This window comes from Nasonia vitripennis, assembly GCF_009193385.2.
Source record: "Nasonia vitripennis strain AsymCx chromosome 1 unlocalized genomic scaffold, Nvit_psr_1.1 chr1_random0006, whole genome shotgun sequence".
NCBI classification, from domain to species: domain Eukaryota; kingdom Metazoa; phylum Arthropoda; class Insecta; order Hymenoptera; family Pteromalidae; genus Nasonia; species Nasonia vitripennis.
Window position 1 is genome coordinate 1,716,428 of NW_022279593.1, and position 27,638 is coordinate 1,744,065.

Sequence of the window (27,638 nt, forward strand, 5' to 3'; positions counted from 1 at the left end):
CAAGTAATCAACGGGGAAGAGCGGGTTTTGGAATTCGCTAGCCGCACAATGTCGAAAGCCGAAAGGAATTACAGTGTCACGGAGAGAGAATGTCTCGCTGTCATCTGGGCGATACGGAAGTTCCGACCTTATATCGAGGGGTATCACTTTAAGGTCGTCACGGACCACAGTAGTTTGCGGTGGCTATGCAATCTGTATAATCCCACCGGACACCTAGCAAGATGGGCGCTAGAAATGCAGGGCCACGTATATACTGTGGAACATAGGAAAGGCCTGCTAAACGCCGTACCAGACGCATTGTCGCGTATGTACGAGGAAGACGCAGTACCGATCGATGCAGTCGGATGGGCGAGCGAAACCCAAGACGATTGGTACTGCGAAAAGGTCCGTGAGATACAGCTACATCCGAGCAAGGATCCGCCGTACAAAATGTATGGCGGACAGCTGTACTACTTCTGCCCAGATGAGAAATTGCCAGCGTCTATGAATGACGAGACGGCATGGAAAGTCGTCGTGCCGAAAGAGAAGCGAGTAGAGATCTTGCAAGAATGTCACGACGAGCCATCAGCCGGTCACCAAGGGCGTGAGAAAACTTGTGCGCGCGTCGCAATGTACTATTACTGGCCCGGTATGTACACCGACGTCGCCGAGTATGTTCGACGATGCTTCATTTGCCAGCAATGCAAAGTCCAACAGCGCCCGCCAAGCGGCCTGATGGGAAAACGAGTAATTACCCGGCCATGGCAGATCATAGCAGGTGATGTTATGGGGCTGAAACCAAAGACCGCTCGAGGGAACGAATATATCCTTATATTCGAAGATTTGTTCACCCGCTGGATAGAATGTATTCCGATTAAGCGGGCGAACGCGAAAACGATCCTGCAGCATCTCCGAGAGCGGATCTTCTTGCGGTACGGAGCGCCAGAGGTATTCCTGTCAGACAATGGCACTGAGTTCAAAAACAAGGCCATTGATCAATACCTCAGGGAACAAGGCGTGCGACATGAGTTGACGCCACCTTATCACCCCCAGGCGAACCCGGTAGAGAGGGTGAATCGCACCATCAATAATATGGTGCGTGCGCTTATCGAGAAGAACCATAACACATGGGATGAGCGATTAAGCGACATCACCTTCGGGTATAACACCGTACCCCATTCCTCGACAGGCGTGAGTCCGGCAATCTTGATGTACGGGACTCAGCCGAGGAAACCCTCAGCAGCGAGACGCGAGCAGGACGCAGCCGCAGATGAAGAGTTGCAGCGGCGCGCGATCGGTGCATGGCAAGATCGCATGTGGGATTTATCCCAGCTGCGCGAGCAAGCGTCGCAGAGGACGCAGGACGCGCAAAATCACCAGAAGCGCTACTATGACGCCAAGCGTAAACCGGCGTCATACAAGGTGGGAGACTTGGCGATGAAGCGAAATCACGTGTTGTCTTCTGGAGCGGAGCAACGCTCCGCGAAGCTAGCACCACCGTGCATTGGGCCGTATAAAATCGTGGAAATACGCGGCACCAATACCGGCTTGTCGATGAGGTGGGCGAGCAAGTGGATCTTGCACCAGCTGCGCAACTGAAACCATTCTACGCGTCAGCGACGGACAAGGAGTCGCAGAAGAGCGAAGAAGATGGCGACGCTCAACCGCCGAGGGATGCGAGCGCAGACGCGGGTACTAGCGAAGTACCAGCGCAAAGCGAGCGAGGCTCTGTCTGCGAACAGAGCGACGTTGCGTCCGAAGCGAGCGAAGCCGCCGACCGTCCGAAGCGAACCAAAAAACCGCGTATGATCGTATCAAACCCTGCGGCCAAGAAGAGAGGCCGGCCAGGCAAGAAGGTGTATACGGCTAGGCGTGCTAGACCTACGCCAGAGACCGCTAATGCTGGGGTCGACACCGAGAAGAAGAGACCTGGTCGTCCGAAGGGTTCGCGCAACCGCGGGCATGCCACGACGACTACTAACCCGTCGACATCACCGCGAACAATGCGTGCGCAAAGAGCTGCGGACCTAAGCTAGACGATTTGTATGCTTAGGTATGAGTCCCAAGGAGCTACAAGCAGCCTTCGAGCGAGTGATGGCCGCCCTAACCAGGGAAGAAGAGCGGCCTCACGTGGTCATCCGGGAGGTAGGAGAAGGCGAGGGGGCGTTGGCGGTACGACGCCCGGATCCACCTGCGCCGGTTGCTGGCGAGGGCGATAAGACCGCGACGGGTCTGCGCCGACCGCGTGCGCCGCAACCGGCGCCATCCAACGTCGGTCGTCCAATATCGGCTCGCTTGGAACGCGAGCCAGTCCATCGCGAGGCTAACCCCGCGGGGACGCGAGCGCCACCGGCTGTCTCGAAGGCAAGGGAAGAGCCTTCGAGAGAAGAGGCAGCCGCAGCGGCGTGGGGCCAGCAGAGGGCCCAGCTGGTGGAGGCGCTCGAAGTGGCCATCGACGTGCGCCAGATGGAAGGCGACGCGTACCGACTATATACACGGTCGGTGCGCAAATACGGCGACGCCTACCGCCGGTGTGCCGGCAATTGGGCGCGCCTCCTTGAAGAAGGTCGAGAGGCGTTCTACACCGCGGAAGAGGTGCGACGCAAAGTCGCCGAGCGTCGCAAGCGGGAAGAACGCAAACGCGAAGATCGCGAGCGTCAGCTAACCGAAGAGCGGCGTCGGCGAGATGAAGCGGAGCGCGAAGTCGCCCGGGCCGAGGCAGCCCTAGCCGAAGCCAGAGCCCGCGCCCGACAATTCCAGGCGCCTCGTTCCTCTCTTTATCCTGTGTGCGCACAGAGGTAAAGCGAGTCGTGAGATGTCGGCGTAAGGCTGGCTTTGTTGGTTAGGATTTTTACGGTGGCACCGGGTATCGTCACGTGTGCTCACGTAGAAGAGGCTCGATGTCGCTCGGGTGTTCCGGGTCGCCTCGTGTGCTCACGACGGCAATTCGGAGTTTCGGGGTTCGGAGATACGGGTTTCGGTTCGTCTACCAAGTCGTCACGTGTGCTCACGAGACGACTTCATCGGCGCAGACCTATCTCTCGCTGTTCCCTGTAGTAACGTGTGCGCACGATGCTACCTGGAGTGGAGCTCGAGTAGAACTGTCTACCGTGTTGCGCTGTCCGCCTTATGAAGGCGCGCGGTGTGGATACGTCTGAGCGTGTACGCCGCTCGCGCCGCCTGGCGCGCCATTGCTGAGCTGTTTGACGGCTGTCGCGCTTTGCGCTCGTGCGGTCTCGCCTTGTGGTTGTTGCGTGCGCGCGCTCGCTTCGCTTCGTGCGGACTCGCCTTGTGAATGTTCCGCGCGCGCGCCCATTTCGTGTCGTGTGTATTCGCGCGTTGCGCATGTTTATGTTTATCACGGCCGTCCTCATGTATATTTATATGGGCGAGACTCGTGTCTCGTCACACCTATTTTTAGCGTTACCCAGAAACAACGACGTGGACGTAATAGGATTATGTTTCCATTGGGGTGCTTTATTACAGTGAGTTCCCCTTGCCTTTCACTGGGGTGCTTGTTTAACGTGAGTCCCCTTGCCTCTTACTTCTAACCATTGAGTATGTGCTCAAACTGACGACCGTTTGCGTCGATACAAAGTTGAATTCTTCTCAAAAAATGTCTTACCGTGCAAGACATTTCTTGGAATTTCTGCACAAACTGTTCGTATGCGTTCCATCATGTCTTCTCGTGTCGTTGGTTGCTGTTCGTAACAAGTGTTTTTCAAATATCCCTAAAGGTAAAAGTCAGGTGAAGTTAGGTCAGGCGAGTTAGGAGGCCATGCAACTGGACCTCCACGTCCAATCCATTGGTTTGGGTACCGTTCGTTAAGAAAGGCTCTTACAATCCGTGCAAAATGTGGTGGTGCACCATCCAATTGCACCCACATTCTTTGCCTGGTCTCTAAATCGACATCTTCAAGCAAGCCAGGTAAATGGTCTCTCAAAAATTCCAAAAAATTGTGTTGGTTGACATTACCGTTAAAAAAATAAGGACCAATTACATATCCATTTACAATTCCACACCAAACGTTTAAACTCCAACGATGTTGATTATCAACTGTTCTGTGCCAAAGTGGATTCACATCTGACCAGTAATGACAGTTATGTATGTTTAGTTCCCCAGTATTTTTAAAAGTTGCTTCATCCGAAAACATAACAAATGTGAACAACTCTGGATGCTGTAATGCCCATTGATAAAACTGAAGACGTTGTGCAAAATGCCGAAGCGTTAGTTCTTGAATTAATGTGATGTGGTAAGCATGATACCTTTGGGCTTTGAGGATCCTAAAAACTATTGATTTTGGTATTCCATGTTGTCATTCAATTTCTCGAGAAGTAATGTACGGATTAAGGTGAACAACTGCGAGAACTGTTAAAACAGCTCGGCACTCTCCTAAAATCATAATCATGTCCACAATTTCATTTGGCGGGTAATCAGCCATTTTACACCTTGATTAACATTTCCAACGGGCATTCTCTTATTTTTACCAAATCGGAGATAAAAAGCAGGGGTTCTCGCTTGAAAAATCACTTTGACCTTGACATAACCTTGAGAACCAAATTCAAGGTCAAGGTTATTGCAACCAGAAAGTGAAACTCTCCACCCTTGACAACGTTTTTTAAAAACATTTTGATGTTTCCAACCGTTATTCCGAGCTAACACACATTATTTAACAATTTTCGTAAATTTGACCTTCATATGACCTTCCGTGACCTTGTTCAAAATATCATTTTGAACGTAAAATTTTCTGCACTTTTCAAATACGGAGTCAAAAGTAGGTCTTCCTATTTAAAAAAATGATCTTGTCCTTGAAATGACCTTCAAAAACAAGTTCAAGGTCAAAGTTGTTGGTACCAAAAGTTGACCCCTTTTGACCTCTACAACTTTTGTCTAAAACATTTTTCTGTATCCAACCATAAATCTGAGATATTTCCCATAATAGATTAAAATGGTCCACCCTATATATTGGTATTCGGATTTTGCATGATACAGAAAAAAAGCTTATCGCTACTGGTTGTGAGTTTTTTTGGCTTATAGGTATGTTTTCTAATCTAAACTATGATTTCTAACAAAAATATTCGTAGAAAAGCCGTTTCGTTTCATAATAACCGAGTTTATATATAACGAATACTCAAAACAGTATCTCTACTTTTTTCTCTAGTGTGATAGGACCGTAAAGTTAGCCGCACAAGCTTTTATGTGTAATACAGTTGGGTATCGCTTTTTCACAGATTTCTTTAAGCTGCGCAGAGTAAATGTGTATACATTGTCTGCTTAAATTTAAGGTTATGTTTTTGAACAACTGCTGCATTGTCGCTGCACAAACTTTCTGAGTATTCGGGGTCACTGATGACGGGGCCCAGGAGGTGGATTTCGTGACTTTCCGTGCATACATGCAAATATCGTTTCGCAGTAACCGATTACGCTCGGTGTCTAGGTGCCAAAGGTCTTCGATGACGAGGCTATCGAAATATATTGCGCGCTGTAGATTTTTATATCTACGTATCAATATCGGCCATGAAAGCGGTCTAGGGTGACCGATAACAAAGTCAGGCAGTGCGCCCCGTACTTCTTAGTACAAAAATGTTCAAATCAGTTATGTTTACTGTCCAGGTACTCAATTATAATATGCAGAAAGTTACACTCACAATAGGACCACTCCACGAACAAGTATGACCATGAACAATATGTAAGGGGCATGGCATGTAAGTTACGTAGTAAATATCTTGAGAGTTATTTGTAATTGATCAATATATTACTTAAGTTTAAATTACTAATTATTCGACTCACCGCTTAATTAAACATAATGATTTTTTGTTTTCCGTATTATAAATAAAATAATATGATTGTAAACTTGACTTCTTTTAATTGATCTCAGTTGTTTTTCAATCTGTTATTTCACTGTAAACCAAATTATTGACATGCATGATGATACGCAAAACATCAAATGCACCTTACCTTTTTACTTTGGTTAAGTTTTTTTTTTAGAGATTGCGTATTACCATTTAGTTACATTACTCACAATTTACATTATTTTAATTCATATTATTTTTTTGTTAGATTTTGTTAATATAATTAATACTGTCATCAAATAATTACAAAGAGTTTAAAAACATTTTTTAATATTCAAAATTTATTACTATTTTATTCTATAATTTTAAAGCCAGTCTTGTGTACTAGTAGCTATAACTACTTTTATAAAATGTTGGCTGTATTGAATACATTCATTTATACTCGACGGTAATTAATTCCTATGAAACGTTTTTAAAGTCGTACTTTTGATTGGTTAGAATTTATCAATCTGGCAATTTGATTGGAGCATTTCAAAAACGTTCCACAAGAATTAACTACCGATTCATTAAACTTAACACTATGGCGCTACCGACTCGGTTTTTCATTTGCAAACTCCATTCAAAAAGTTTTATGTAATAAAAAAACAGTGCTTTTTGGGACGACCCTTAAATATCACCACAATTAATTTGTAAATCGCGAGCGAAGCGAGCGTTTTTTGCTAGTTAAATATTAACCATGACACACTTAGGATGAAAGTCGATGAATTAGAATCTAACATTCTTAACATGCCAGATAATGACGATTTAGAAAAATTTAAAGAGAACGTTGGAAAATCCATTGACAGTAAAATAGCTCTTAAATTTTCTGAAGTTCGACTCGAAGCTCAACCAGAAACAAACCCTTTGGCAAACGTGGAATCCTTAATAAACATGGCTATAGAAAAACAGGAGGAAGAGGCAGAAGTTCTATTGTCGAATATAAAAAAAGACATAACCACAAAATTAACTGCTCTAACGAATACAAGTCAAAATTTATTACAAATAACTAAATCAAACGAAACGCGAATTAAATCCCTTGAAGTAGAGCACACAACATATAACAACACACTTCTTAAATGCGACGAATCTTTAAAAAATTTAAAAGCATACATTGAGAATTCTAACAAAACTACCTTAGAATAATTTCAAACCTTAACAAGTAAAATTAACAAAATTCGCTCCCCGAGTCACAAAATTACTCTTGATGGCAATAATACAACTCTGAGTCTTGAATCAAAATCTCCTAAGCTAAAACCGCCAACGTTTAAAGCCGATGGCAAAGAGAAACCTATGCGGTATTTGCGCGATTTCAAAAGATACATAGATGTTTTAAATGTAGATGGCGATGAAATGAATATAATAGTTAGCCAAACATTAGAAAACACAGCTTCTTCGTGGTTCGACATCGCACAGCAAACAATTAACTCTATGTCAGATTTCGAAAGAAAATTTAAAGCACGATTTTGGAGCAAGGATATTCAAGTTGAGTGGTCTCGCAAAGTAGAGTACAATAGATATAACACTGGCTCCAAATACTCTCGTTTTGAATATGCCACGTATGTATGGGGTTTTGCGCAAGATCTTGAAAGAAATTTCTCAGAAGCAGAACTCGTTCAAAAAATTTCCAATCATTTTGACTGGGATATTCGATTTATCGTAAAATCACAAAATATAAAAAGCCAAGATGCATTCTTTGAACTTTTGGCTTTTAAAGATAATGGTTACGGCCAAATAAAATAAATATTTCAACATTCAAATCTTGATAATATAAATACAGAAACCGTAGAAAATAATTACAAACTGTCTAACTAATAGTCAAACCTTCAAAATAAATCCACATTCCAAAAGAAAGAACCACAAGTGCAACATGTAAATGTGATCGAAGCAAAAGATACTCAAAAGAAAAATATTTCTATTAAAGAAACGGGTACGAAACCTAAACCAATCACTTCTATATCTACTTCAAGTGCCTTTGGTTTGACGAAACATTAAATACATGACTAGAAGGCAACTTGGGGTTTGCCAAAAAACCAATAAAACTTGCCTATTGTGCCTCGGATAAATCTATTAATTCTTTTCTACATAAACAAGATGCAACTTTAAAACCAATTCCTATCACAATCAATCCGGGTTTTCTTATGGATACTGAGATAAATAATAAAATTGTAAAATCATCTAATAAAAGCGAAAGTTTATTAGAATCAAATCTGGATCATCTCTATACAGAGACGATCTAGGAGGATACAGCCAATAGTGTTGATCTTCACTCACCAAATCAGCCAGTGCTAAATAAAGCCCGATGCCAAAAATCTTTAAATGAATTAATGTGTTATAGTAATCATTATTCATCTGTCGATCCTTACCATATTATTGATAAGGAAATCGACGACAAACTAAAGTCCTTTATAGTAAAACATCCAGAAACGATTAATAAACTTAGAACATTAGTACAAAATTATCAAAAAGTATTTTGTAAGAAGCCAGGAAGATTTTTAGCATTCAAATACAAAACAAAATTATTTCGAAATTTAATCCCATGGATTTCGTTTTTAAAATTATTAAGAAAAGAAAAACATAGTTCCTGGGAGTGGGGGGACAGAAAACCGCGAGCAGAAATAGTGCCAATGGAATCGACTGTTCCAGAGGCTCCTCACGGTTTATAATCGTGAGGAGCCTCAAAAATGAAACACGTACTATCAACACTATTATTATAATGCGCTAATACTTTTAAATTATTTCGTTAAAGTATATTTTTTTTAAACATATTTGATTGTTCTTCATTACGTAAAAACTTGTAAAGAAAAAATGATTTCTTAGTTCAAATAACGCTATAAGCAAATCGCGTTCTATTTTCAAATATTATAACACTCAGAACTGTGTCGTTACTTGCACCAGCTTAAACATTCAATTGCTCATACATGTGCCACTGGCTCCGACACCTACACTCTCACAGGAGTACACTACGCCTCATCCTACACTGACAACAACAGAATTATCTACAACCAAGAATAGAACCAGCTTTGTGGGCATCGATCCAGCCAGGTTCAACCTGATGTGACATCGACCATGCCAAGCAAAGATGCGCTCGCTTTTTATGCGCCAGTCACTGATTTCTCTACGAACACCACCAAGGCTGCAGTGAGACCACCTACGGTCAACCTAGCTACCTGGGTAGCGTATACCTCCGCCAAGTACATCGAGACTTTAAAGAAATCAGGTAGACTATGGTTAAGGAGGAGGTGAGGCAGAAAGGAGAGTAAGTCCCATGGTCAATGTAAAAGGTATACGCAGTTCTGAGCGCATGCATTTCAAGCAGCACATTTTATTACTTTTTAAAACATATGAATACATTTTTAATCATTTTTTCTCCGAGAGTGTAGTAAAGATTTTTCAATTTTTGAAAAATTTTCACTAGGAGACTATGTAACACCCCGTAAGGCTCCGCATAAAATTATAAATTATATTTAAAACTTATTTTCGTGGAACAAAATTTTAGATTTTACGCGAGTACCTCGCGTTCCCCCACTCTTCATTCCAACGCTCCGGGTCAGCTAAGCTCACAGCAGCATAACACCGGCAGCGCCACGAGTCAGCGAGCAGCAGCAGCAGAAGCAGCGTTAGAGCGAGAAGAGCGCGCAACATACTTGCATATCTGTATATAGCAAGCGTCGCAATATAATAAGAGTAGGAGTAGCGAGCGAGCGGCGGCGCGGCGCGTGCATTGAATTATAAATGTATGAATGATTTTTGTTTATAGGTGTGAATGTATGTGTGCAAGTATGAATGTGAGAGGACCTGCAAAACCCGTACTAGCTCACTAGCCGAAGCACAACTTAAGCGCCTAATCCCTGCTCTTGAGCAACTATGCCTTGAGCAGGTAAAAGAATATTTTCGAATATTTCTAAAACTTGTAAAATTTTCATATTTCCAAAAGATTTATAAATTTAGCAATACTTGCAATTTACGCAATATTCTATCTTAAGAGAATACTGATAGAATATATTTTGTTTATTGAAAAGAAATAACATATTATTATTATTGAGATATTTTTCCACTACCTGGTATTCCGGACCTCTCTCATATTATAAGAATACATTATTATATAGAATCAAATTTCTATTTGTGATCTGCTGTCAGAATTTGGACGCAGATCAGTAAATGATTACTACTCTTCTCAAAAAACTAAAATCTTACACGCGCACAAGACCAAAAAGAGTCGTGACCTTTTCAATCTGAAGAGAAAATTGATATTCAGGCAGACGAAAATACACAAACCTTAACAATCAACAGGAATTTTTAAAAACAAGCGCTAAACAGAGAGAGAAATTGGATGATACAGCCGATATAAAATAGCATAGGAATCCTACATTTAAATCAACTTTAGCAGTGTTTCAAACGAACGAGTCAATTTTAGACAAAACATTTTACTTCAGAAAAGACGAGCGATATTCAGACATAGAAGTATTTTCTGCAGAACAGAGCCTAGTAGTAAAAACTGAGAAAACCCCACATTTTAAAGCAATTAAGTACAGCAATTATCCAACAAGTTTTTTGTCAAACACGAGTTTAGACGGAAACTATAGTCTAATAGATTTTGATAAGCTAGTTAATTTCTCACTTCGTATACGTTTGATTCTCTGTCAACGAAACTATTCAAAATTTTCCAAAATTCCACACCCTCTATTTAACTATTCACTTCTATCGGCTGTCCCCGAGACAGCAACATTTTTCTAATTGATCAGTATATAACTTAACTTCACCTAAGTTAAGTAAGCCCTTTATTGACCAAAAGAAATGTTGTTGCTTCATTATGATTGAATATGATGAACTGCATTTTGGTTGATTGATCTCAGTTCTTTTTTATCTGTTATTTCGTTGCGAAAGATATCAAACTCGCTAAACCTCTTACTTTTTTAAAAGCTAATTTTATGAGATTCTAGTCCTTTTTAGTATATTTTTTTAGGTATTTCATATTTTTCCTAAAAATAAAATATAAGCATCTTTAGCACCTTTTGACCATGGTTTTATTGTAACATTTTTATCACTAACATGAAATCACTGATTGTTCTAATACACTACCCTTGAATGATTTCTACACTCAGACACAAAAAACCCCCAAGCGCACCACCTAGATCTCTTCATCAGCCACCTCGTACACCTAGACACCGCCCTCGAATGATCTATTTACCTAGACACCAAAAACTACGGAGCGCACCACCTCGTAATCGGCCACACTATACACCTAGACACCGCCCTTGAATTATTTTAACACCTAAACACAAAAAACCACAAAGCGCACCACCTAGACCTTGTCATCGGCCACCCCGTAAACCGAGACACCGCCCTCGAATGATGTATTTACCTAGACATAAAAAATTACAGAGCGCACCATCTAGAATCTAGACCTCGTCACCGGCCACCTCGTACACTTAGACACCGTCTTCGACCAAAATTGCAGATTTTATCTTGTGATATGCATGTGCGTCATTTCATATTCACAAACACATAGAATTAAAAAAAGATAATACCTGCACAAATAACTATTTGCAGCATCCCTTTGATCTCGACCAAAACTGCGGATTTTATCTTGTGATATGAATGAATACTTACAGCATTTGTCATTATATGTCACTAATGCAAAAAAAGATTATATCTGCACAAGTAATTATTGAATACATAAATCGTCATTTCATATTCAGAAACAAATAACTTTAAAAAAAACATTATATTCGCACAAATATTGATTCGCAGCATCCTTTTTATCTGGACCAAATTTACTGATTACATTTTATGATATGCACGAATACATAAAGCATTCGTCATCTCATATTCACAAATAGATGGCTTTGACAAAAAAACAGCATATCTGCAGAAATATTTAATCGCAACATCCCTTTTATCTCGACCAATTTTAAAATAATCTTTATTCATCCATGTGTGTCATAATATATGTCAAAAATATAAAAAAAATTAATTAATTGCGTTTATTTTTTTTTATTGTTTTAACAGCTTCCAATCTACCTGGACCAAATCTTGAAAATGTTTTTTAGTACAAATGTATATTTTTATCATATGTACACTCGGGGGACAAAATAACTTTGAATATTCCGGTCCGTCCAACGTGGCCCGCCATGACACTTTTGCCCGATATGTTAGCTGGGTTGTGGCGCGCGCAGCCGCTCTTTTTTGCGTGCCTTTTGACTCGTCGCGCAAGCTCTGGAGAGAGAAAGCGTCTGTCGCACAGTGCTGGGGTGACAGTGACCCGCGCGCTGGACTCGCTCGCGAAAACGGAGACCTGCTGCTGCTGCTGCTGCTGCGCGGGCGGCACGCTGTCATCATTTTTCACTGCCGTCTGTCGTGGAGTGCTGGGGTGACCCGTGTTCTGGAGTCGGTCGCGCAAACGGAGACCTGCTGCTGCTGCTGCCGCTGCTCCGACAGAAGGTGCTCTCCAGTCCAGCTACTCCTCGACTGACATGCTGTGTGGGCATGAAGGTGGAATTCGCGAGTCATACTTTGAGGTTAAGTTAAGCATAACTCGCAGTATACGTGTGTATATATATATATACACACACAACATGCTGCATACCGGTAGACGCGAGCTACGAAGCGAGTGGAAGAGGGGAGAGGAGGGAGATTGGAGCGCTTCAATCTCCATGCCGTGTCCATGCGCATACGCTCCAGCGTGCGCTGTAGCGGCGGCGGTTCTGCGAAAGCTGTGGGAAGACCAGTGGCGCAATTATTTTGAATTGGAAAAACAAATGCAAGCTACTTACCAACTCCTGCTCAGCAACAGTGCATCGCTTGTCATTTCCATCGCAATCTTCGCAGCGTCGACAACTCTCAGTAGAAGGAAACGGATCACCCCGAGTTTTATAGGCAAGGCAGCATCTACTAAAATGTTTGGTAAGTAAAACTAAATCCTATTTCAACCGTTTCTGGCCTCATTGAACGTCAGCAAGAGATTTTTATTGCATTCTAATTCAATGCGTAAATTCTTAGCACTTCTTCATCACTATAACTTTTGTTTTGCTCCTTTTCTTTTCCAACTTTCAATTTATAATCTTTTTTACGTGGTTAGTTTTGCTCCACTTTCAATTGGTAACCTGCGTCACCATAACTAGCTAAGTTTTATTCCTTTTCCAATTTTCAACTTGTAATCTACTTAATTAATCATACTGAATCGCACGTTTACTTCTTATATTACAGACAACAAAATTGAAATGGTGGACTTGGGGAACCAGGACGAGCAGGACATATGCGAGCTGCGACAAGTGATACCAATTTACATGACCAGAGAAGTGAATCGTCTCCACGAGAGTGGCATTTACTTTGCAAGCTTCGTCTCAGAGGTTGAAGTTGATGCAATTTTTGGCAGAATCACAGCAGAACTGAACACCCGGCCATGTATTCCACTTACAAGTAAGTCTCTTTGTTTAAATCTCATATCTTGAGAGTTGAAAGCCGTTCAATATTGTATTATGGTTATAATCATTCAGCGTAACAAAAAATTTATTGGGAAATGTGCAAATTACAATAAAAATTAATCAAACTAAAATTTTAAATAGAAACAACGCCAAATAAACCTTAAGAAAACATAATAAACATTACTAATAATTATAAACTTATTTTTTTGTTGTGCAGGCTTGCAGGTAAAAAGGAGGTGGAACTTCATAAGGTCTCAATACATCAAAATAGCCAAATTTTTAAAAAAAGGACTCGTCAAGATCCAGCAGCTTGATCCAATTGACTGCGCTCTCTACAAGAATCTACGAGAGCTTGCCATGCTGATATAGTAATTCCAGCTATTTTTCAATTTGTTTCATTCAGTGATAGTGCGCACAATTCATTAACTATAAGTACAGGGGCGTCAAATTGGGTATGGTAGCTCTGGTGACACCAGACCTAGCTAGCCAGAGGGTATGGAAAACCAGAGTTAGAAACCAGAGGCCTATTTAGGTATAGGCTGAGTTGGCTATAGCCTAGGGCGGCACTCAGTGGGGGGCAGCGGGTTACAACCATATGAAATGCTCAAACCTACCTACCCCACGCGCCGCAATTACTGATAAGAGAACATTTATTAAAAACAAAAATACTCTCTGACGCATCGGAGGAAGGCGAGCGACAGCGAGCACCAAATCAAAAACCAAAATCCTCAAACCCACCTACCCCACGGACAACGAGTTCAATAATAAAATATCTCGGCACATCGGAGGAAGGCGAGCGAGAGCAAGCAGCAAAACTAAAACCAAAATACTCAAACTCACCTACCCCATGGACAACGAGTTCAATAATAAAATATCTCGGCACATCAGAGGAAGGCGAGCAAGAGAATAAAATTTAAAACCAAAATACTCAAACCCACCTACCCTGTGCGCCTCGAGTTTAATAATTAAATACCTCGGCAAATCGGAGGAAGACGAGCGAAAACAATCAACAAATGAAAAACAAAAACGTCGAAACGCACGTGCCATAATTATAATTCTTAAAATAATTTTTGGATTACATAAATAAATTTATATTTTCAGATGGACCGTTCGAATAAAATCTCTGAAAACTCTTTTTCATAAATCAAACTATCAAAACAGTATTATTTTATGTGAAAATAAGGCCAATGATACTGAAATTGATTCTAGAGCTTCCGCAAAAGCTCAAGGCTTTTTACGTAGTCTTTTATCGTTTGAGTTTCATTTTATTATAAGTATTTTTATTCAAGTATTTGAAGATGTGGAAGTTTTAAATACTGAATAACAGAATAAGGATCTGTGCATCAATGAATCTCATGCGATCATTGATGTTGCATTACATAAATTAGAAAAGTTGCGAGAAGAAAAATATTTTGACCGACTATGGGAAGAAGAAACTACAAATGCAAAAGCTTTAGGTGTGGAGGATCCAAAGTTGCAGCGCCAAAGAAAAGTACCTAAGCGATTACAATCAAACCCTAATAATGATAGTCATATTTTTGCCAATGAAAAAGACTTTTATCGAAAAATGTATTTCGAAGTCGTGGATCAAGCTTTAGTATCGATAAAAAGTAGATTCGAGACTGATACAATAATATTATTAAATAAATTCGAAAATGTCATTGTCGGTAAAGAAGCAAATGCTGAAGTAATCACGGATTTTTATAATTCAAAGGCAAATGAAAAGAGCGATAAATGTTTAGAGGAAGAATTTAATAGTTTAAGACTTAAAAATGAGAGACTTATTTTTAGAAATTATTACCAAGGATGTTACATTTAGACAACAATTAGAAGATTTAAAGAAAAAAAGCCAAAACAAAAATAAAGCCTCTCAAAAGAAACTTGAAAATAATGCAGTTGAAGAAGAAATTCAACAAGAGAAAACTCTTACATTAAAAGAAGTTGTTACGTATCTTAGACAAAAACCAGATGTACGCTCGGTTTTATCAAAGTTTACAAAGTTAATTAAATTAATGCTCACAATTCCAGGCTCATCCTGTACAAATGAGCGCTCTTTTTCGACGCTTAGACGACTAAAGTCCTATTTGCGATCGACAATGCTGCAACAACGATTGAACGATATGACGATACTTCATGTGTATAAAGAATTGTTAGATGCTATAGATATAAATTATTTATTAAATTAATTTATACGAAAATGCAATTTGCACTCGCAAACATTTGCTGTAGTAAAGAATAAAATATAGTTTTTCCCTAAATATATCTTTGCGTTGGTTCTTCTTCTTCTTAAGATTATTAGGTTATTCGGCGCGTGGGTTAGTTGGATTTAGGGGCTTACGGTATAACATTTATGTTTTATTTATATTTGTTTAAAAGTAAGGTTTAATATTTGAGTTTAATATTTGAGTTTACGAAAATACCAGACCTAGCAAAATGTTGTAATGACGCCCCTGTATAAGTAAATCTAAAAATTGATTAAATCAATGTAAAACTGACTAGACTCGGTGATTAATTTTGTAAAATAATACTATTATTGTAGAACACTATAAAAATTGTAAAATTTACTAAATTGTAACTTGTAAAAATAACTATATTGCAAAATGTAATATGAACGATTAATTTAAAAAAATGATTCTATTGTAAAATGAGATTATAAGCGCTGATTAAATGTTCATGTAAAATGAAATGCAAAGATGCATTTTGTAAAAGTATTTATGTTGCATAAAATGAGATTATAATAAATAAGTTAATAAAATTTAAATGAATAGAAATTGTAAAATTATAAAATAATGTTTTAGATAAAGTCTTCGAATAAATAGATAGAAAATAAAAAAAATAGATAACTTGATTAATTTTGAATAAATTTGTTAAAATTGTAAATTTTTAAAACTGTTTTCAAATAATACGAATCGAATGCATCCGGTTAGGGACTAGCTGGATTTTCAATTGTTTTCTTTATAGTTATACACTACTCGCACCGTGCTTCACACTTCATTTGTCAAAGTGTCAAGCAGTTTTTGGTGTGATTGCTCTTTTAATTAAAACTTTAATTATGCCGTTTCGCCCGACAGACGCGAATTTAAATCAAATGCGCGCGTTGTGGAGTCGGGGAGAAAGCTTCTACGAAATGGCAGAATATTTTGATTGCACGGAGATGACTGTGCGTAAGTGGACTGAACGGTTTCGGGAAGAGGACATTGAGAATGCTGCGCACGATCTTCGCCATGACAATAGTGGCAGGCAATACAAAATCTCCGATGAAGAATTACAACAAGTTGAGGATGCTCTCCGGGTCAATCCTTTCGTTCCTGCTAATCGCCTACCAGATGCTCTGGACTTGGATGTTTCGCCGAAAACATTGCGTCGATCAATTAAAAAAAGGCCCAATTATAAGTGTCGGAAAGCAGCACAGAAGTCGCAAATACGAAATCCTATTGATTATGCAGTAAGACTTGCTTATGCAAAACAGCATCGATTTCGTTCCAAAGAAGACTGGAAGAGAACGGTTGCTGTCGACGAAAAAGTTTTTTCCACCGCTAAGGATGGTAACGTAATTCATTTACGTTTTAACTTTTGCTATTTTTATTTGGAGTTAAATTTATACTGCAAGTATTTTACGGTCAGTGATATTGTCACCCGCGCGCAGTTTATCTACGGTGCCATGTGTCAGGTCTATATCTGTGTTGTGCTCTCCTATAGTCTGCTACTATAACCTACAATTGTCGTCACCTGTTGCTCCAATGCTCCAAAACGTTTTTGTATAATGTCTGTTGTTTATTTTTTCTGTCAGTTTGGTAATGTTCAACATATAAATTAAATTAGACTTGATAGGCAAGTCATTCATTTATTTATTTATTTAACGATTACTCTGTGAATTGAATTTTTGACTACTCCTATTAAAAGCATGTAAAGTTTTGAAGTTACAAAAAGATTAGATTCTACTTCTTAAATATCAATATTATTCGTCTCGAGTCTAGACTTTAGTCATTTTGCCACTTAATCAGTTAATTTGTCAATTAATTTGTTTTCTATTTTTAGGAAGACTGTGTTTGGCGACAGGACGGAACTCGGTATAATCCAGAGAATGTTATCCCAAAAAGACAAAGTGGCAGATTTACCAAGTCTTATTGGACATGGATTTCTGGCGATGGCCCAGGAAACTTGGTAAAAATTACCAGAAAATTGACGTCAAGGACTTATGTCCACATATTGGATAACATTTTGCTTCCTGGTATCGAGAGACGATACCCTGGGGATGCTCCAGTTTACATCATAGAAGACAACAGCCCAATCCATACTGCACAAATCGTCAGAGAATGGTATGCAGCACATTCAAAGCTGATCAGACGTTAAGATTAAAATGGTTAAGGACTGGATTCCACAGAATGCCGAAAATCAAGAAATGCTCGAAAGAAAAGTGACTCAAAGTTAGCGGGCATTGCATGCTGACCTACAGTTTTTTGAAAAACTTGCTACATTCATGCCAAAACGTTTATCCGCAGTGATCGACGCTAATGGAGGTTACATAAACTATTAAAAATAAGGTAAACATTGCTATAATTTAACTATTTGATAAGGTTATACATTTAATTAATGATGATTTTATTTTTCTAGATACAGCAATTGTAAATATTTTGTTCTTTGTCGTTGTTTTTTGTTCTACAAGTTTTTTGCTTTCTCAAAGAGAAAGCTTTTTTACATCATTATTAATTTTTGGATTGGTCTACTCTGGAGCCAAGCTGTTTGGAGCGAAAAATAGAAATCAGAATAATGAAAAAATATTGTAATGGATAGTGCGGATGGATTTGTATTGACAAAAGCATTGTGAAATCTACACTTAGTAGAGATTATTCTCCATGCAGTGTCGACAGTTTTTGCATGTGAGTATTGGGAATAATTACGTATATTATTGTTGACCAGTGGAAAATGTCTAAATAATGAATTTTGTTGCATTCAGGAAAATGGCATCGATCTTTCCCCAGCATACATGATTAGAAGTAAAGAAGTAGTGAAAGATCATAATGAACCCAGATGGGCGAAAAAGAAAACTCTTCCAGAGGTCACAAAATCTTGGTTACAACTATATGGTGAAGAAACTTCTGCAGGGCTTCCAAGCAACTTGTTTACAAGTCTTTGAAAGTCATTATGATGAGAAGCGACTACAGAGCAGCTTCTACAAGATCTACAGTCTGCTGTTTGAATTGGCTCTTAGTAAATCTAAATGTCAACATATATAAGTGCAACAAGTTCTAGTTCCGACAAAAGTTAGATTATGATCAAGTGGTTATTTGAAAAAAGAATTTTAAAAAGAGTGTTATAAAGGCTCGAGTTTGGTGAATATCAATTCTAAGTTCGACGAGTACAAAAACTGTATAGCTAGCTACATCTAGTTTTCACAAGCATCTTGAATACAACAATCCTAGTTTTGTTATTAATGCCAGTAATGCGAGTGAAGAAATGTATGAGCTGTTGGATAACCATTGCAACATCAACCATTTGACAGTAGATGGTGAACTGAATAAAATGTCGGAGATTTCTTACGAGTGGGGCAAAGAATCAGCTGATCCATCGATTGTTGATAGCATTCAATTGAAGAGTGGGAAAAATACAATGCGCATAAATCAGCTAAAAAATTATCAAGTGTATGCAAAATACAGGAGTGATAAACCTTTGTAAGCTTTGATCTTAATTAATATTGATAAGATTTAACTTTATTTTATATTTTAATTCAAAGTTATTGAATTGTTTCAGATGTAAACGAATCATCACCATTGCCTCATTGGAATGGATCATTGACACCAGAAAATTACATTTTAGTTTTTGTTGGAGTGTAGTGACATTTGCCAGTCGACACAAACAAAGCACAGGTGCGTTTGGAAAACTACGATGCCCTGGTTTCTGCAAAAGCAGAGATTCTTGCAGTTCTCAGTATAGGGGAAGATGCAAATTGTAATGCAGCTAAGGGCTATTCATTAGAGTAACAGGCTTAGATCTGGTTAGTGGCTGTAAACATTCAGCTCCAAACGTTTTTTGCTAGTTAAATATTAACCATGACACACTTAGGATGAAAGTCGATGAATTAGAATCTAACATTCTTAACATGCCAGATAATGACGATTTAGAAAAATTTAAAGAGAACGTTGGAAAATCCATTGACAGTAAAATAGCTCTTAAATTTTCTGACGTTCGACTCGAAGCTCAACCAGAAACAAACCCTTTGGCAAACGTGGAAGCCTTAATAAACATGGCTATAGAAAAACAGGAGGAAGAGGCAGAAGTTCTATTGTCAAATATAAAAAAAGACATAACCACAAAATTAACTGCTCTAACGAATACAAGTCAAAATTTATTACAAATAACTAAATCGAACGAAATGCGAATTAATTCCCTTGAGGTAGAGCACACAACATATAACAACACACTTCTTAAATGCGACGAATCTTTAAAAAATTTAAAAGCATACATTGAGAATTCTAACAAAACTACCTTAGAATAATTTCAAACCTTAACAAGTAAAATTAACAAAATTCGCTCCCCGAGTCACAAAATTACTCTTGATGGCAATAATACAACTCTGAGTCTTGAATCAAAATCTCCTAAGCTAAAACCGCCAACGTTTAAAGCCGATGGCAAAGAGAAACCTATGCGGTATTTGCGCGATTTCAAAAGATACATAGATGTTTTAAATGTAGATGGCGATGAAATGAATATAATAGTTAGCCAAACATTAGAAAACACAGCTTCTTCGTGGTTCGACATCGCACAGCAAACAATTAACTCTATGTCAGATTTCGAAAGAAAATTTAAAGCACGATTTTGGAGCAAGGATATTCAAGTTGAGTGGTCTCGCAAAGTAGAGTACAATAGATATAACACTGGCTCCAAATACTCTCGTTTTGAATATGCCACGTATGTATGGGGTTTTGCGCAAGATCTTGAAAGAAATTTCTCAGAAGCAGAACTCGTTCAAAAAATTTCCAATCATTTTGACTGGGATATTCGATTTATCGTAAAATCACAAAATATAAAAAGCCAAGATGCATTCTTTGAACTTTTGGCTTTTAAAGATAATGGTTACAGCCAAATAAAATAAATATTTCAAAATTCAAATTTTGATAATATAAATACAGAAACCGTAGAAAATAATTACAAACTGTCTAACTAATAGTCGAACCTTCAAAATAAATCCACATTCCAAAAGAAAGAACCACAAGTGCAACATGTAAATGTGATCGAAACAAAAGATACTCAAAAGAAAAATATTTCTATTAAAGAAACGGGTACGAAACCTAAACCAATCACTTCTATATCTACTTCAAGTGCCTTTGGTTTGACGAAACATTAAATACATGACTAGAAGGCAACTTGGGGTTTGCCAAAAAACCAATAAAAGTTGCCTCTTGTGCCTCGGATAAATCTATTAATTCTTTTCTACATAAACAAGATGCAATTTTAAAACCAATTCCTATCACAATCAATCCGGGTTTTCTTATGGATACTGAGATAAATAATAAAATTGTAAAATCATATAATAAAAGCGAAAGTTTATTAGAAGTTCGACTCAAAGCTCAACCGGAAACAAACCCTTCGGCAAACGTGGAGGACTTAATAAACATGGCTATAGGAAAACACGAGGAAGAGGGATAAGTTCTATTATCGAATATAAAAAAAGACATATATTGAAAGACATAGATATATATAAAAAGACGTAGATTTAATATATTTTGTTTATAGAAAAGAAATAACATACTATTATACAAAAATAACAACGAGAATAATTTTGAGAATAAGACAAATCAAAGCTTAACTTAAATTAATTTTAGCAGCAGTAATAACAGAATCACAAATAATCAACATAATAATCAAGAAACTCAGGTTAGTACAAGTCAATCGGGAAATAACGGAAAAAATTCAAATCTAGGAAGAGAGAACTTCAGAAACATGGCTCATTCGAAATTAAGTACGAGCTAGGAATAGAAAACACAGTAGAACATATTTCTAGGGCAGCCATAGAAATCGAGAGTGACGTAAGAAAAAGAAAAGAGATAAGTAGAGGCATCGTAAGCAATATGTATGAAGACCGCAAGAAAAGAATCAAACTAGCGAAAAAAGTGCTGACTTGCCAAATATGCAGAGACTTTCAGCATGAAGCTTTTTTTTGCTGTTTAGCAGCACGTGTACACTGCAAAGGAGCGGGTCATTTTTCTAATAATTGCAAGAACGTTACATATAAAATAAAATTCATCTGTAAATTCTGCAGTCAAGTAGGACATTCAATAAGTGGCTGCCGATTTAGCAAAAAACAAAATAATCACTGCCAATATTGTCAAAAAATGAGACATGATGTGAGGCAATGCCTGTACATAGGAGACTAAGAAGTATGCTGGAAATGCAAATAAACAGGACACAATCCAAATATATGCTCGAATACAATGATGATTAACGTAAAAAATGCGAATATTGTGACATTAAGCGGCATACAGTACTGAATTGTCCAGAGGTAATGTGCCAAAAAAATTTAAATCCCAGAAAGACGACAAAAGAAATTCTGCTCGATATGCAAAAATAATAATCAAACAGCAGAAAGATGCTTCAGAATTACGAACAACCAGGGAAACTACAATGCTTTTCCAGGAGGGAGCGCCTAGCAAGGGAAAAGAAGAATAAAGCGTTCCCACTACAAGTAACAGATAATACAAATCTAGATACAGTGTTAGAAGGAAAAAAACCCTGCCAATTCTTTAGCACGTAGCTTCCTCCAACAAAATGTATAGTTCCGATAGATAAAATATTGTTCAAATATACAGTATACTAGCAAAGAACGCTCGCTTCGCTCGCGATTTACATAATGATTAAAATGATATTCAATCATTCGATGTGTCATTATTAAATATACTGTTAAATATTAGATCTTCGAAGATAATTAATTTTTGTAGAACGTTTTTGAAATGGTTCAATTAGATTGTCCGATTTAAAATTTTCAATTAATCAAAAAGCACAATTTCAAAAACGTATTATAAGAATTAACTACACTGCCGAGTGTAAATGAATCTATTAAATACAACCAACATTTTATAACAGTAGTTATAACTACTAGTTTCAATACATGTATATTCGAATAAGGTTTTACTATTGAAAAATTGTATTATTTAATTATAATAACAAACTTAATAAGCGTATCTTAGAATTATATATATATATATATATATATATATATATATATATATATATATATATATATTCCAGAAACAGTTTGCGATGCACCTGAATTTTTAACAGATTTTTAAATTACTTTTTACCAAAATGGTAGGGAGCCAAAGATGTCAATTTTGGCAATTTTTAGGTTTTCAGCACAGATTAATTAATTCATAGCTCCTTAGGGAAGCATTTTTCACTACAGACATGGATATACTTTTTTTTGTAAAATTGTTTCACCTTATTAATAAAAATACCCTTAAATATATATATATATATATATATATATATATATATATATATATATATGTTATACCAATCTTATAAGTTATTTAAACCTTAATATTGGAGAAAGTAAGAGTTCGATCCGGACTACGACCACCAAAAAATTCATGGAGATACCTTTTTATAGTGCAAAAGTTCCTGTATGGGTCCCAGAATGGCAGAGACCCTGTATCTTTAGCTAAAAATGAAGATATCCATAAATTTGTGATAAAATGATTAAAATTCATATTTAAAGCCTGTGGCAAAGCTGATAAATTGCTTGGAGCATTCCTAAAAAAATTACAGAGGTAGCTCCTTTTAAATGTTTTGCTTTACAAAACTCATATATGTTACCTTATATATATATATATATATACAGGGTGACCCAATTTAAACGGGCACCGCTCATAACTCGTCAGGGACAGCCACAATCGAAAAAATGGTAGAGACCAAAGTTGTAGGATATCGAAGAGGCAACCCGATGGTGACCTTGGATTTGACCTTGAACGCGTTTTTCAAGGTCATTTGAAGGTCAACTTTGGATTTTTAAATAGGAACCCCATTCTTTTATTGCGGGAATGGAAAGAGCGGTAAATTTTACGTTCAGAATGGTATGTTCGGTTGCGGCACTGAAGGTCATCGCAAGGTCATGCAGCCAGAATGAAACCCCGCCTACGTAACTCCTCTAGCAACGCCAAATTAAAAAAATTGGTAGAGATTAAAGTTGTAGGATATCGAGGGGACAACCCGATGGTGACCTTGGATTTGACCTTGAACGCGTTTTTCAAGGTCATTTGAAGGTCAACTTTGGATTTTTAAATAGGAACCCCATTCTTTTATTGCGGGAATGGAAAGAGCGGTAAATTTTACGTTCAGAATGGTATGTTCGGTTGCGGCACTGAAGGTCATCTCAATGTCCTGCAGCCAGAATGAAACCCCGCCTACGTAATTCCTCTAGCAACGCTAAATTAAAAAAAAGTGGTAGAGACCAAAGTTTTTGTATAGGGGGGGGGGGGGGGGAGAATTGTGACCTCGAATTTGAGCCAGTCCTACAAGGTCATTTCAAGGTCAAATTATTTTTTTTCAAACTTTACTTTTACTTTGTATCCGAGATGAAATCCCTTCTTAGATGTTCTCTGTCCAGCGGCCAAGACGCAAATGAGCCCTCGCTAGCGTCCAAACATAAGTCTCGCTATTCCCCGAATGATCCCTTCCGACGGTTAACTTGCGCATGACTCCTCTAGGTGGTCGCCACCTACCTACCTGAACTCCTGATGTGCGAAAAATAAAAATGGCTCCCGAAATAAGTCTTTTAAAATAAGTCCCGCGCTCAGTCTTGCCACCGCGCCCCCTTCGAACCTTCCTCTACGACGCTTAACTCACGAATGATTTTCAAGCAGGCGCCCCGGCCCCGCGCCGTACCTGCCGCCCGAACTTTCGATTTGCAAAAATAAAAATAGCCTCCGAAAATTGTCGAAAGAGTCTCACACTCGGCCTTCCGCCAAAAATATTAACGAAAATTTTTATTAAAAAGCCAATCATCGATACAGAAAAAGATTAAGTAAAACATCGAAGTATTGTAGAAAAACGTCAAAAAAATGACTCAAATCACATATTTTCAATTATTAAATTAGTATTTGAAGTCGATAAATATCTAAATAAATTTAAAAATTCTACTGCATTACTAGAACTTAGACTGTTTTCTGCAAAAAATAATAAATAAAAAACTACTTAAACAATTATTTAATTGCAAATAGTAATTATTAATTTTTTATTATAAAATAATTTATTGATTAGGAAGCTTTTATGAAATAGATAATAAATAAATATTTTGTAATTCCAAAAGTGTTAAAAGTAAATTTTAATAGATAACTTATAAAATAGTTAAAATTGTATTTTAGTAAAAGATTTATTTTAACTTATTAAATTTTCATCTCGGATACAAAGTAAAAGTAAAGTTTGAAAAAAAATAATTTGACCTTGAAATGACCTTCTAGGACTGGCTCAAATTCGAGGTCACAATTCCCCCCCCCCCCTATACAAAAACTTTGGTCTCTACCACTTTTTTTTAATTTAGCGTTGCTAGAGGAATTACGTAGGCGTGGTTTCATTCTGGCTGCAGGACATTGAGATGACCTTCAGTGCCGCAACCGAACATACCATTCTGAACGTAAAATTTACCGCTCTTTCCATTCCCGCAATAAAAGAATGGGGTTCCTATTTAAAAATCCAAAGTTGACCTTCAAATGACCTTGAAAAACGCGTTCAAGGTCAAATCCAAGGTCACCATCGGGTTGCCCCTTCGATATCCTACAACTTTGGTCTCTACCATTTTTTCGATTGTGGCTGTCCCTGACGAGTTATGAGCGGTGCCCGTTTAAATTGGGTCACCCTGTATACGGGTCACCCTATATACATATATATATATATACACGTAAACAGAAAAGTTTTCTGAAAATAATCAACAAAAATTGTTTAAACACTTTAAAAAGTAACAAATTTTATGTTAATACCCAGAAAACTTTTTTAAATATTATTTTTTTGTAAAACCCCACACTCATCTGAAAACTATATGTGTTTAAAGCATATCTATTAGTATAAAAGTGTCCTTCGAAGCCAAAATCTTAAGTAAATCTGCGGCAGCTGAAAAATGGAAATTCTGAATTTTGGCTTCGAAGAAATGTCATACCCAATAATATAGCACATATAAACATGGTTTTATGTTTCTTACATTATACTTGAATACATTTAATAGTTTTATTTATTTTTTAAACAATTTGGGAAAAACATAAACAAAAAATTGAATTTTTCATTTTTTGACTATGAAAGATGTATACTAGCAGATACATGCTCGCTCAAGGGGACGTGGGCTCGATTCCCGGTGAATGCACTCGGATTTTTCTGAGTTGCATTTCAACGGGAAAAGTACCCTAGACTCCGGCTGCTTCGCGGCAAATTTTTCCCCAGAATTTTTCTTCAGTGATTCCATTTATGAAGCTAGAACGAGTCGGTATAAAAGCCATTGCATTCGATCAGTTTGGCAATGTAGGTTAAATCATTTCTCGCAGCACAACATCTATGCAAGCAACGATAAATATCTCGGTTTGACTGTTTTATTATCGTAAGTCTAAAATTTAACGGTTGAGAATAAGTTACAATTAAACCATCAACTTTACCTTTTTTAACGTTTAACTATTTGAATTTTTAGTACTTACTTGGACAAATATACTTATATGTTGTTTATTGCAAGCTTAAATTCTGTAATACTACGACTTCCGAGAAATTATGATTAGTGTACATTTATATTTTTTAAGAGACCTCATAAGGAAGGATCAATCCTTTGAAACATTGGCAAAGAAATAGTGTTTAAATTTACCCTTCTCGTAGAGATTATTTTAATCCTCACATTGAAAAATAGAAATTCACCGAACAGTATCAAGTTGCGGAATTTTCGGACATCTTATACCAACGGAAAACGAGAGCAACAATATATTTATAAAATAAGTCAGCAAACAATGTAAACTTATTCACGAGACAGAAATTTTCAAATACGATAATATTCACACAATAGCAAATTTAAAGGTCAATTCAAACACTACAAAACGAATAGATTTTGCAGGAAGTGTAGAAGGCAACTCTTGCGTGAATAAGGTAATTTTTTATGACTTAATCAAAATAACATTAATTTAAAATAGAGCTAAGGTTAGTTAATATAACGATAAGATAAGGTTAAGTTCAGAAACAGTATGCAAGTTTTCAGAAAAACATTGTTTTATCGCGGGGGAAGTGTTTCAGAAACTCTTTTGATATTCTTTTTGAAGGAATAGCAACAAAATATTCTAGCGAGTCAAATTATGAAATTGTTTTTGTAACAGATTCACGATTTCCGCGTTTTTTAGACCTAAAAAGCGACCCCAAATTAGCCTTTTTTACCGCTGTTTCGAATCACTGTGCAAAAATAATATATTGCGTCCCAAGGGCGTCAAGTGGGCTTTTTCAGGCCGAGTGTGGAGTTTGCAGTACGAGTCAAGGCAAGTTAGCCTAAGCCGAAGGCGAGGGTGTTTATGAGCCGCAGACGGGTACTGCAACCACACGAGGCCAAAAAGCCCGCTAAGCCCTTAGTACACCATATTTTTTGTAACGCATGTATTGATTTTTGCGTTTCGAACTGCACTTGAATTTCTTGCGAGTTTAGAAGATTTGCCAATGAATTGTGTAGCGGGGGCAAAAGTACTTTTGCCCCCGCTGGTCGAAAAACGACTACTTTTGTCCCTAATTTTAGGTCAAAAAAAAAAAAAAACGCGAAAATCGTGCATATGTTACAAAAGCTTTTTTGCCCGCTTTTTCTTAATTAATGGGAAACAATTAGTATATTGTGTACTAAGAAATTAGTAATAGAAATAGAGTAATCTTAGATTTATTTATAGGAAGCAACTCTATAATCTTTATTTCAATCAAATAACAAAAAAAAAAAAAAAATGCGAAATTGAGAGAAAGGTAATACAAAACTTCTTATCCATTGCCACCCTTTACCTAGATGAATTTGCCTACAATATCATGAAAAAATCCAAATATATAGCAAGGATTGCAGGAGAAGTGGTGTATCTAATAAAATGCGTACAAAAACCGTCAAAATGTTACATCCTAAAACATTCATTTATCCCGAGTATAGTATACAATTATGCGTGTATAGCCCTGTAGTTCCCTACTACACTACCAGAGTTTGGCTAGCTTTCCCTGCCTCTTACAAGTGTCCAGAAATACCGTCCAGCATCTAAGTAACGAAATGCACTTCTCCTCTTCTTCTCTTTCAGTCGGATCTCGCGGCCCGACAAAACTTAAGAAACATATCCAAATCATACAATCATACCCACAAAATATACTCACTGTAAAGTTCATACTCGATTGCCACTGGGAAAACAAAAAAGAGCTACATATGTTAAA

At 37.8% G+C, this 27,638-nt stretch overlaps 1 protein-coding gene across 14 annotated transcripts in view; it reads right to left on the bottom strand.

Moving 5' to 3' along the window:
* Window positions 1–27,638, bottom strand: part of LOC100116974 (neurabin-1) — a 554,139-nt gene that overhangs the window by 341,161 nt on the left and 185,340 nt on the right. The gene's annotated exons all lie outside the window — the stretch shown is intronic.